The sequence below is a fragment of the Marmota marmota genome, unplaced genomic scaffold, assembly GCF_001458135.2.
Source record: "Marmota marmota marmota unplaced genomic scaffold, marMar, whole genome shotgun sequence".
Classification (NCBI taxonomy): Eukaryota; Metazoa; Chordata; class Mammalia; order Rodentia; family Sciuridae; genus Marmota; species Marmota marmota.
In genome coordinates, this window is record NW_026000205.1 from 3,991,199 (window position 1) to 4,000,815 (window position 9,617).

General features: G+C 43.1%; 1 protein-coding gene across 5 annotated transcripts in view; it reads right to left on the bottom strand.

The window, feature by feature from the left end:
* The window catches only part of Pnma8a (PNMA family member 8A), a 41,333-nt gene that overhangs the window by 21,623 nt on the left and 10,093 nt on the right, over positions 1 to 9,617 (bottom strand). For 3 of the 5 annotated variants that reach the window (XR_007343014.1, XR_007343012.1, XR_007343011.1), the window contains exons 4-5: positions 4,390 to 4,464; positions 1,748 to 1,830 (exon numbers count right to left, since the gene is read on the bottom strand). The gene's annotated coding sequence lies outside the window, so the exon portion shown is untranslated. The remainder of the gene's footprint in view (positions 1 to 1,747; positions 1,831 to 4,389; positions 4,465 to 9,617) is intronic. The other 2 variants (XR_007343013.1, XR_007343015.1) reach the window with 1 other exon arrangement.

Here is a 9,617-nt window from a genome sequence, read left to right on the forward strand (position 1 = left end):
CTCCTGCCTTAGGCTCCCAAGCCACCAGGGTTACAGGCATGCGTCACCATATTCCATGGAGAGCAGTTTTTACAATGGTCAATATGTGAGCATGGCAGTGGGGAGTCTGAAATAAACAAATAAACAAATCAAAAACAGAGAGTAAATAGTGACCCCAGGCTTGGCTTTAATAAATATCAAAACATATTATGAACCTGATAATTATTACAGGTCACTACAGACTGAAGAAAAGGAGAATATAGACTGTGGAAGCAGCATTATCAACTTACAAGCACAATTTTCAACATGGGTAGGATTTAAAAGTGGCACCAAAAATATGAATTGTTGGAAAACTGGTGTTGTCAATGATGTGGGAGGCTGAGGCAGGAGGATCACAAGGTTGAGGCCAGCCTCAGCAACTTAGTGTGAGACCCTGTCTCAAAACAAAAAGGGCTGGGGATGTAGCTCAGTGGAAAAGCACTCCTGGGCTCAGTCCCCAGCACCAACAAAAGGGGGAGAGCCTAGTTAAGATAAACTGTGGTACCACTATAGGAAGATGGAACTCTCCAGAGACATTAAAAAGAGGAGTTTAGGTATAGAACGGTAGAGAGGGATTTCTAAAATATTTTATTAGGTGAAAAATACCAAGGTTCAAACTATGGTGCTTTATGAGAAGAGCAAAATATTGTCCAGAAGCGGCAGGAAACATTTCCAAGAAATGAAAAAAAAAAAAACAAACAAAAAACCCCACCACCAAAAGTGATGTTTTGCTTTTGATGATGGGTTTTTTTTTTTTTTTGTGGGGGAGGGTACCAGGATTTGAACTCGGGGGCACTCAACCACTAAGCCCATCCGCAGCCCTATTATTTATTTTATTTAGAGACAGGATCTCACTGAGTTGCTTAGTGCCTCACCACTGCAGTTGCTGAGGCTGGCTTTGAACTTGGGATCCTCCTGCCTCAGCCCCTGGAGCCACTGGGATGTCAGGTGTGCACCCCTGGTGCCTGGCTTGAAGTGGCACCCCCTTTCTCCACAGAAAAGTCCTAACTGGGCTGCTTTAGAAATCATCACCATGGCTGATTTTAGGACTGTCAGCAAGAGAGTTCAGTGTAGATAAACTTCCCATTTTCCTGTCGCCCTGTTTACTTGGCCACTGGCCGAGAAGGTACCAGCCCTCCAGGTGCTGGACACCCCTCACTAGTTTTCACAAACATGTATCCAGTAGAGTACTTTGTAGAAATGTGTAAACTAGGCCTCTGGCCTTGAGCTGGGCTTCACAAAGATGTCTACATTTTTAAGATAAGTTACAAATGGGCTCCATGGTAACAGCTGGCAGGGGGAGGAAGGAGAGGGGAGAAGAGGCTCTCCCCTTCTCAGTCAGGTGTTGTCCTTGAAGGGTTAACTTGCCCACAACAGTGAAAGAAAAAGCTGCTTTATGTGAACTTCTGCAGACTGTGAACTTCGGAGCCCCTCCCCTTACACGCTGGGTATAAAACCCTGAAACTCCCTGAACTCGGGGTACAGGGGACTGATTGATGACAGCAAAGGCTGTGCCCTCTGAACCTGTGTCCTGCTGTCTTTGGTGCCTTGCCTCGTCTGTCCTACCACAGGCTCACATGATCACTTTTGTATAAATGAAAGAGAATACATATATATATCAGTTATGTAGCAACCTTTTTTCTTTCTTTCTTTCTGGAAGGCGGTTGCTTCTTGGGGGGATGGGGTGGAAGGGAGGAAGGGCCTTTCTCAAGCTGTAGCTCTTGCTCACCATTTCAGAATGCTGATGTGGACAGACAGTAGGACACTTTTCATTTTCTCTGTACTTCTTTACATTAAAACAACACCATCATACTTTAAAATGAAAAAAAAAAAAATTACATTAACCCCAAACCATGTTTACTAATATTGCTCAGTTAACCAGATTTTTCTGCATTTCTTGGAAATGTTTCCTGCCGCTTCTGGACAAATATTTGCTCTTCTCATAAAGCACCCTTGTTTGGGAAGCTGTGTCCCTGCCTGTGCCCGGTTGGTTAGTTTCAGGCTTTTTTTTTTTTTTCTTGGTGCGGGCCTGTTTGTGCCTGAAAAACTCTGCAGAGCATTTCTGCAAAGCCCATGCCTGGTCACGCTCGATCCCAGGGACAGGAAGCCTGAGGCACGGCTGCCATGGAGAAGGGAGCCTGGTCCCTGGTCACAGTGCCATAAATACAAGTGAATGTGCACCAAATCAGGACACAGTCACGGGTCCAGGGCAGCGCCTGCGGGCACCATTCACCCAGTGACTGTGACATCCAGCTGAGCTGTGGGAACAGCTGCAGGAGCCCTACTTACTCCACAGCAAAACAAAATCCCTCCTGCCTCTGCACCAGCCCCTGGGGCTCGGTGGGGCTGGGCGAGAGGGGCAGTGGAGAAACAGTCGCCATAGGAACGTAACCGGATGCGCCCCGGGTCGTCACTGTGCAATTTTTCCAACTGTTTGGTGCCCCCAAATGTGGGATTTTTTTTTTTTTTTTGGTGCTGGAGGGGTGCAGGGCTCTCAGGGGTGCTAACTGGGCACAGGTTCTTCCACTGCGCTCAACCCCAGCCCCCAGAATTTCGGATTTGATGAAGGCAGTGTCGCCAACCCCCTGGCAAGACAAGAGCCAAGCCATCAAACATCTAGAAAAGCTAGATTCCTGTGTTCCTGTCACCAAAATAAACTTCAGATGGATCAAAGATTGAAATGTAAACTAGAAAACCACCCAGGGCTCCAAAAAAATTTGGTGAATCAATATATAGTCTTGGTGGGAAGAGGGGGATATTTTCTTAGGCAGAGAAACAAACCCCAACAACTCCGAGGAATAAGCTCTGTACATTCGTATTTTGAAAGTTGCACGTGGTCCAAAAATAAAAAAGGCAAAACTGTGAGTGCATATGCTGGAAGTCATTCCATTGATGTGTCCCTGCTCTTTTTATTTCTAACATCTTCTTAAGCAACCTGTATAAGGAGTTTATTTTAATTTTTTTCTAACATTTAAATTAGTGTTTGCCTGGCAGGCTGTGGTGGGAGGGTCACCTGAACTCAAGAGTTTGAGGCGAGCCTGGGGACCCCAGTGAGACCCCATCTAAAAAATAAAAATATGGTAAATAAAGCATTGCTTTTCCTGTGCATTTCAATCTGTGGAATGCATATCTTTTTCTTTCACTAACATCCTGGATCCAGCAATCCCATAACAGTGTTTAGACAACTGCCTCTTCTCACCCCTATTTCATGATCCAGAGGATCCGGGTGGGGAGGGGGTGATGGGAACCTTGTAAAACTGTTTCTGAGCAGAATGCAAAACTCCTCGCATCCCCTGATCCACACCCAGCCCCGGCCAGAACACAAGCCCTGTGTTCCCCTCGTTGCACAATCGCTTGTTGTTCTGAAGCTCATATGTCACCAGGCCGAGGCTGTCCTTGGCAGGCGCTGCCACTCAGAGCCCAAGGAATGTGGCCGAGGCAGCTGCCGGCTTGGACCCTCCTGCGAGGATGCCTGGGGCCAGGGTGCTGGGGTCGGGCGCTCCGGGTCTTATTTGGCAACAGATTTACAGGAGTCAATCAGATGAATGTGGTCTTGGCTCCCAGCACATTTTGTTTTTAGGTCACAGTGGTCTGACTTTTATTTTAAAATAGGAGCCATGTAAAGATGCAAACAAGAAGTGACCCAGCAGCTCATGGCCAAAATAGCCCTTAGACAGTTTAAAATAAGATAGGCAGTGTTAGGCATTCACACGGAGCAGCCCCGAAAATAGAACGCCACCCTGCCCTGTTTGTCCCCTACTCCCCAAAGCAGAACGACAGCAGGTTCTCATTTTCCTTCCAAAAGAGGAAAAAATATTTATATATATATTTATATATATATATATATATATATATATATATATATATCAGCATATATATATATGCTCTGTATAAATAGGCACGTATCGCACATGCATGCATGTGTATGTATGCGTGTGCATGTACACGTATGTTGATCTGTATGTTTGTGCCCTTGCGAATACACAGGAGTGTATCTGTAAATGTAGGCGTATAATTGGTTTTAATGTTCACGTGTCTTTGCATGTTTGTGTGTATACTGTGGCCTAAATGCAGTGAAATAATGACATACTAAATATGGTTCTTTTAAAATTTTTCTTGTGATGCTGGAGGTTGAACCAAGGACTTCGTGCATGCTATGCAAGTGCTCTACCCTTGAGCTACATCACCATCCCTAAATTTGGCTTTTTAAGGTCATTTCATGGACTATTAAGAATTATAGGGCAGTAACTCAGTTGGTAGAGTGCTTGCCTCGCACACACAAGGCCCTGGGTTCAATCCCCAACACCACACACACAAACAAACAAACAAAAATTATATAATATTAACTGGATGAGGGGAAGTGGCACGTACCTGTAATCCCTGTGGCTTGGGAGGCTGAGGCAAGAGGATCACAAGTTCGAAGCCAGCAATTCAGTGAGACCCTCTCTGTCAATATAAAAAAAACATAAAAAAGGACTGAGGTTGTGGTTCAGTGGAACTATTAATTATATAATTATTATAATAAAATAATTCTGTAAGATGAGAATCATAGTAAATCACAATAAAGCCCGATCTCTATTAATTGTTCTTACTTAATTACTTTAAATGTTAACTTCAGCTTCATCTCGCTCAAAGAGGGTATAACGACTTTCTGACAGGAACAGACACCATATTCTCTGATATGCACCTCTATTTCTCTCTATAAATAGTTGTAAGCCTGTTAATAGTTGTTTTGGTCTCAAAATCAGCATATTTCACAATGATCATTTATGACTGCAGCATTTCACTCTATTAATTTTTATTCGGATTTATTTTTTATTTGTTCTAATTAGTTATACGTGACAATAGAATGCACTTTGATACATCATACATAGATGGTGTGTAATTTCTCATTCTTCCAGTTGTACATGATGTAGAATCCCACCAGTCATGTAGTTCTATAAACATTGACGTGGCTGCGTCACTACAGTGTGCTGATTTTAAGTCCTTTAGGAATAAACTGAGGAGCGGGATAGCTGGTTTAATGGTGGTTCCAAGTTTTCTGAGGAATCTCCATACTGCTTTCCACAATGGTTGCACCAATTTACATTCCCACCAGCAATGTATGAGTGTGCCTTTCCCCCACATCCTTGGCCACATTTATTGTTTGTATTCTTGATGATTGCCATTCTGATTGGGGTGAGATGAAATCTTAGTTTTGATTTTTTTTCTCTAATTGCTAGAGATGTTGAACATTTTTTCATATATTTGTTGATCATTTGTATTTCTTCTTCTGTGAAGAGTCAATTCAATTCCTTAGCCCATTTATTGATTGGGTTATTTGGTTTTTTGGTGTTTTTTGAGTTCTTTATATATCCTGGAGATTAATGCTGCATCTGAGGTGCCTGTGGTAAAGATTTTCTCCCATTCTGTAGGCTCTCTCCTCACATTACTTATTGTTTTCTTTGTTAAGAAGCTTTTTAGTTGGAATCCATCCCACTTATTGATTCTTTTTTTTTTTTTAAAGAGAGAGGGGGGGAGAGAGAGAGAGAGAGAGAGAGAATTTTTAATATTTATTTTTTAGTTATCGGCAGACACAACATCTTTGTTTGTATGTGGTGCTGAGGATCGAACCCCGGGCCGCACGCATGCCAGGCGAGCGCGCTACCGCTTGAGCCACATCCCCAGCCCCCCATTTATTGATTCTTGATTTTACTTCTTGCTTTAGAAGTCTTGTTAGGGAAGTCAGATCCTAGGGTGACATGGCAGAGATTTGGGCCTACTTTTTCTTCTATTAGGTGCAGAGTCTCTATCTGGTGCCTATGTCTTTAATCCACTTTGAGTTGAGTTTCGTGCAGGGTGAGAGATGGGGGTTTATTCATTTTGTTACATGTGGATTTCCAATTTTCCCAGCACTATTTGTTGAAGAGGCTATCTTTTCTCCAGTGAATGTTTTGGTGCCTTTGTCTAATACAAGATAACTGTATTTATGTGGGTTTGTCTCTGTCTTCTATTCTGTACCATTGGTCTACATGTCTAATTTGGTGCCAATACCACACCATTTTTATTACTATTGCTTTGTAGTATAGTTTAAGGTCTGGTATTGTGATGCCTCCTGCTTCACTCTTCTTGCTGAGGATTGCTTTGGCTATTCTGGGTCTTTTATTATTCCAAATTAATTTCATGATTGCTTTTTCTAGTTCTATGAAGAATGTCATTGAGATTTTAATAGGAATTGCATTAAATCTATATAACGTTTTGGTAGCATGGCCATTTTGACAACATTAATTATCCAGGAGCATGGGAGATCTTTCCATCTTCTAAGGTCTTATTCTAGGTCTTTCTTTAGTGTTCTGTCATTTTCACTATAGAGGTCTTTCACCTTTCTTGTTAGATTGATTCCGAAGTATTTTATTATTTTTTGAGGCTATTGTGAATGGAGTGGATTCATCGTTGATGTATAGCAATGCGTTTGATTTATGGGTGTTGATTTTATAACCTGCTACTTTGCTGAATTCATTTATGAGTTCTAGAAGTTTTCTGGTGGAATTTTTTGGATCTTCTAAATATAGAATCATGGCATCAGCAAATAGTGATAGTCTGAGTTCTTCTTTTCCTATTTATATGCTTTTAATTTCTTTCTCCTGTCTGATTGCTCTGGCTAGAGCTTCAAGGACGATGTTGAATAGAATTGGTGAAAGGGCATTCCACATTTCACTCTTGCCGTATAAGTTATTCTTTCATAATTCAACTGAAAAAAATTAACATATAAAGAACACAAGGAGAATTTCATTCCTGTTACCTCAAGAACTATAAGCCAGGTAGGGTGTGTTCAGACACTGACAGAGATCTGCTTGGTGTCTGCACCAAGCATGGGATCAGCTGGGCAGTCGCCTAGGCAACCATGGCATCTCTGGCCCTGCTTGGGTCAGGGAGGTGAAGGTGGCGCAGATGGTTGGAGACACTTGGCTCTCCAAACACTGAACCCAAGGCTAAAGCCACATTTTCACATCTGAAGTAGACTGTGCTGATTGTGCTGTGATTTTCATTGTTTTCTACCCCTTTCCTTAGTGTTTAGTCTCTGAACTCCATATTTGTTTCTATGCAGAAATTTCATTAATTTCCAAATTACAGAAAGTATTGGGAATGAATAAGGAAGCTTATTGTTTCTTCCCCTTCCTGGCTAATTGGAGTTCAGATTTGATGACTGGAGCTAACGCAGTCATTTTAGACCATGAGACAGAAGTCACCTGATAGAGAAAAGCAGAGTCACAAGTTAGAAGGAAGGAGCTCCTCAGGGTTGTGGAGCTACATGGCATCCTGGAAATGCCAGCCTTCAGATCGCCGCCTCTCATAAGCATTTTTTCATTAAGCATTCATATCTTTCATTTCTACAGTGTATTAAATGCATGTTCTTATCATATTCAAGGACAATTATAATTTCCAGGAAAAAGATCAAAAGGCATTATTTGAGCTATGCAGAATTTGCCAATTTCTTTTCCATCTTTACCCATTTATATACTAAAATGAAAGTAGTGTTTTTAAAACTTTTGATTATTTATGTTGACAGTCAATCATCCTGCACCCTGGACAAGTGACTCAAGACACCAAGATTAATTGAATTCTAAGAGTCATATGAGATCAACAACTATCATTCATACCCTCGATTCTAACCAGCATTTCTGAGATCGTTGATCATTATGACTGAGGGTCAAAATAAAATGTCCAATAAAATCATAGCACCACACTAACGTTTTCAGCTCTTTGAAAAACTGAATGTTGGTGATTAGTCTTTATTTTATTTTAGTTTGCTGGTACAGGGATTGAACCCATGGCGGTCTACCACTGAGCTACATTCTCAGTCCTCCTCTTTCTTTCTTTCAAATAGGGCTTCGATATATTGCTGAGGCTAGCCTTGATTTTTGATCCTCCTGTCCTAGCCTCCCAACTCACTGGGATTATAGGCAGGAGCCCCCATGCCTGTTTTAGAGTCTATTATTTTAAAAATAATTTGAAGTTGTCTCAAAATAAAATAAAACAGCTGGGGATGCAGCTCAGTGGTAGAGCACTCTGGGTTCAATCCTCTATACAAAAACAAACAAAAATTGTTCATGCATGCTGGGAAACTGACAAAGCACAAGAGGTCAAAACCAAACCCTGAGGGCTCCAGTTGCCCCCTCTGCCTTCTTTCCCTCCATCACTCCAAACACATTCACTGTATAAAAAAAAAAAAAAAAAATCCATACCTTCCTGAAACAAAGAGGGGGTGGGGCTCAGTGGCAGAGTCTTGTCACTCTGTGGGAGGCCCTGGGTTCCATTCTCAGCTCCAAAAAATTTAAATAAATATTTTTGGTACTGGGGTTGGAACCCAGGAGTGCTTTAGTATTGAGTTACATCTCCAGCCCTTTTTATTTTTTATTTTGAGACAGTCTCCCTAAATTGCTGAGTCTGGCTTGAACTTGGGATCCTCCTGCCTCAGCCTCCTGCCTCTGCCTCAGGTCGCTGGGAACACAGGCAGGCGCCACCATGCCCAGCCTGGTGCATCTGTTTTTGGAGTGTGCTTTGTGCACTAGTGGGTGTGCCCGCGTTGGCACTGCCTGTGCAAGGTGGGGTGGGGAATGGGGAGGGGCTGACCTTGCCTGGCACTAGTTACATAGGTGTGCTCTGTTGGTGAAAATGTGCCCAGATGAACGCTCTGGATACACTTAGATTTTAGCCAGCTTTGTCACTGTGACCAAAAAACCTAAGAAGAAAAACTAGGGGAGGAAAAACTTCTGTTGGCTCAGAAGTCCTAGTCCATAGATGGCCGGCCATTCCCCGGCTCTGGGTCCTGGTGAGACAGGACATCAGAGCAGAAGGGTGTGGAGGAGGAAGGCAGTTCAGGACATGGCAATCAGGAAGCAGAGGGACAAAATATAAACCCCAAAGGCATGCCCCCAGTGACCCACCTCCTCCAGCCACACCTCACCTGCCTATAGTCACCACCCTGTCAACCCACATGAGTGGATTAATCCACAGATTGGATTACAACTCTCACAATCCAATTGCTTCACCTCTGAATGTTCGCACACGAGGTTTTGGGGGACACCTGATAATCTAAACCATAACAATTTACTTTTCAATAAAAAAGTTCTAAAATGTGGCCTACCAGGTGTGGTGGTGCACACCTATAATCCCTGTGGCTTGGGAGGCTGAGGCAGGAGGATCACAAGTTTAACACCAGCCTCAGCAACTCAGTGAGACCCTGTCTGTGAATAAAAGATAAAAAGGGCCGGGAATGTGGCTCAGTGGTTAGTGCCCCTGGGTTCAATCCCGGCACTAAATAAATAAATAAATAAATAAATAAATAGCGGACTGGACGTCAGCAACCAGCCAGGTCATCCCAACCACTGCGTGACATTCCTGTCGTCCCATAAATGACGTAACCCGACTGCTTCCAATGGCCGTGTCTTTTATAAAAACCTCGTGACGCGCATCTCGGGCGCGCCTCTGCGGCACAGCCGGTGCATGTCGGGCCTTGACCGCTGGAGCCCCATGTCCCGCCCCGGAAGGAGATGCCAATTTTCGGGCCTAAGCGACCCGTCCTTCCGGCCCCAGCGCTGGGCTCCCTGGACATTTTT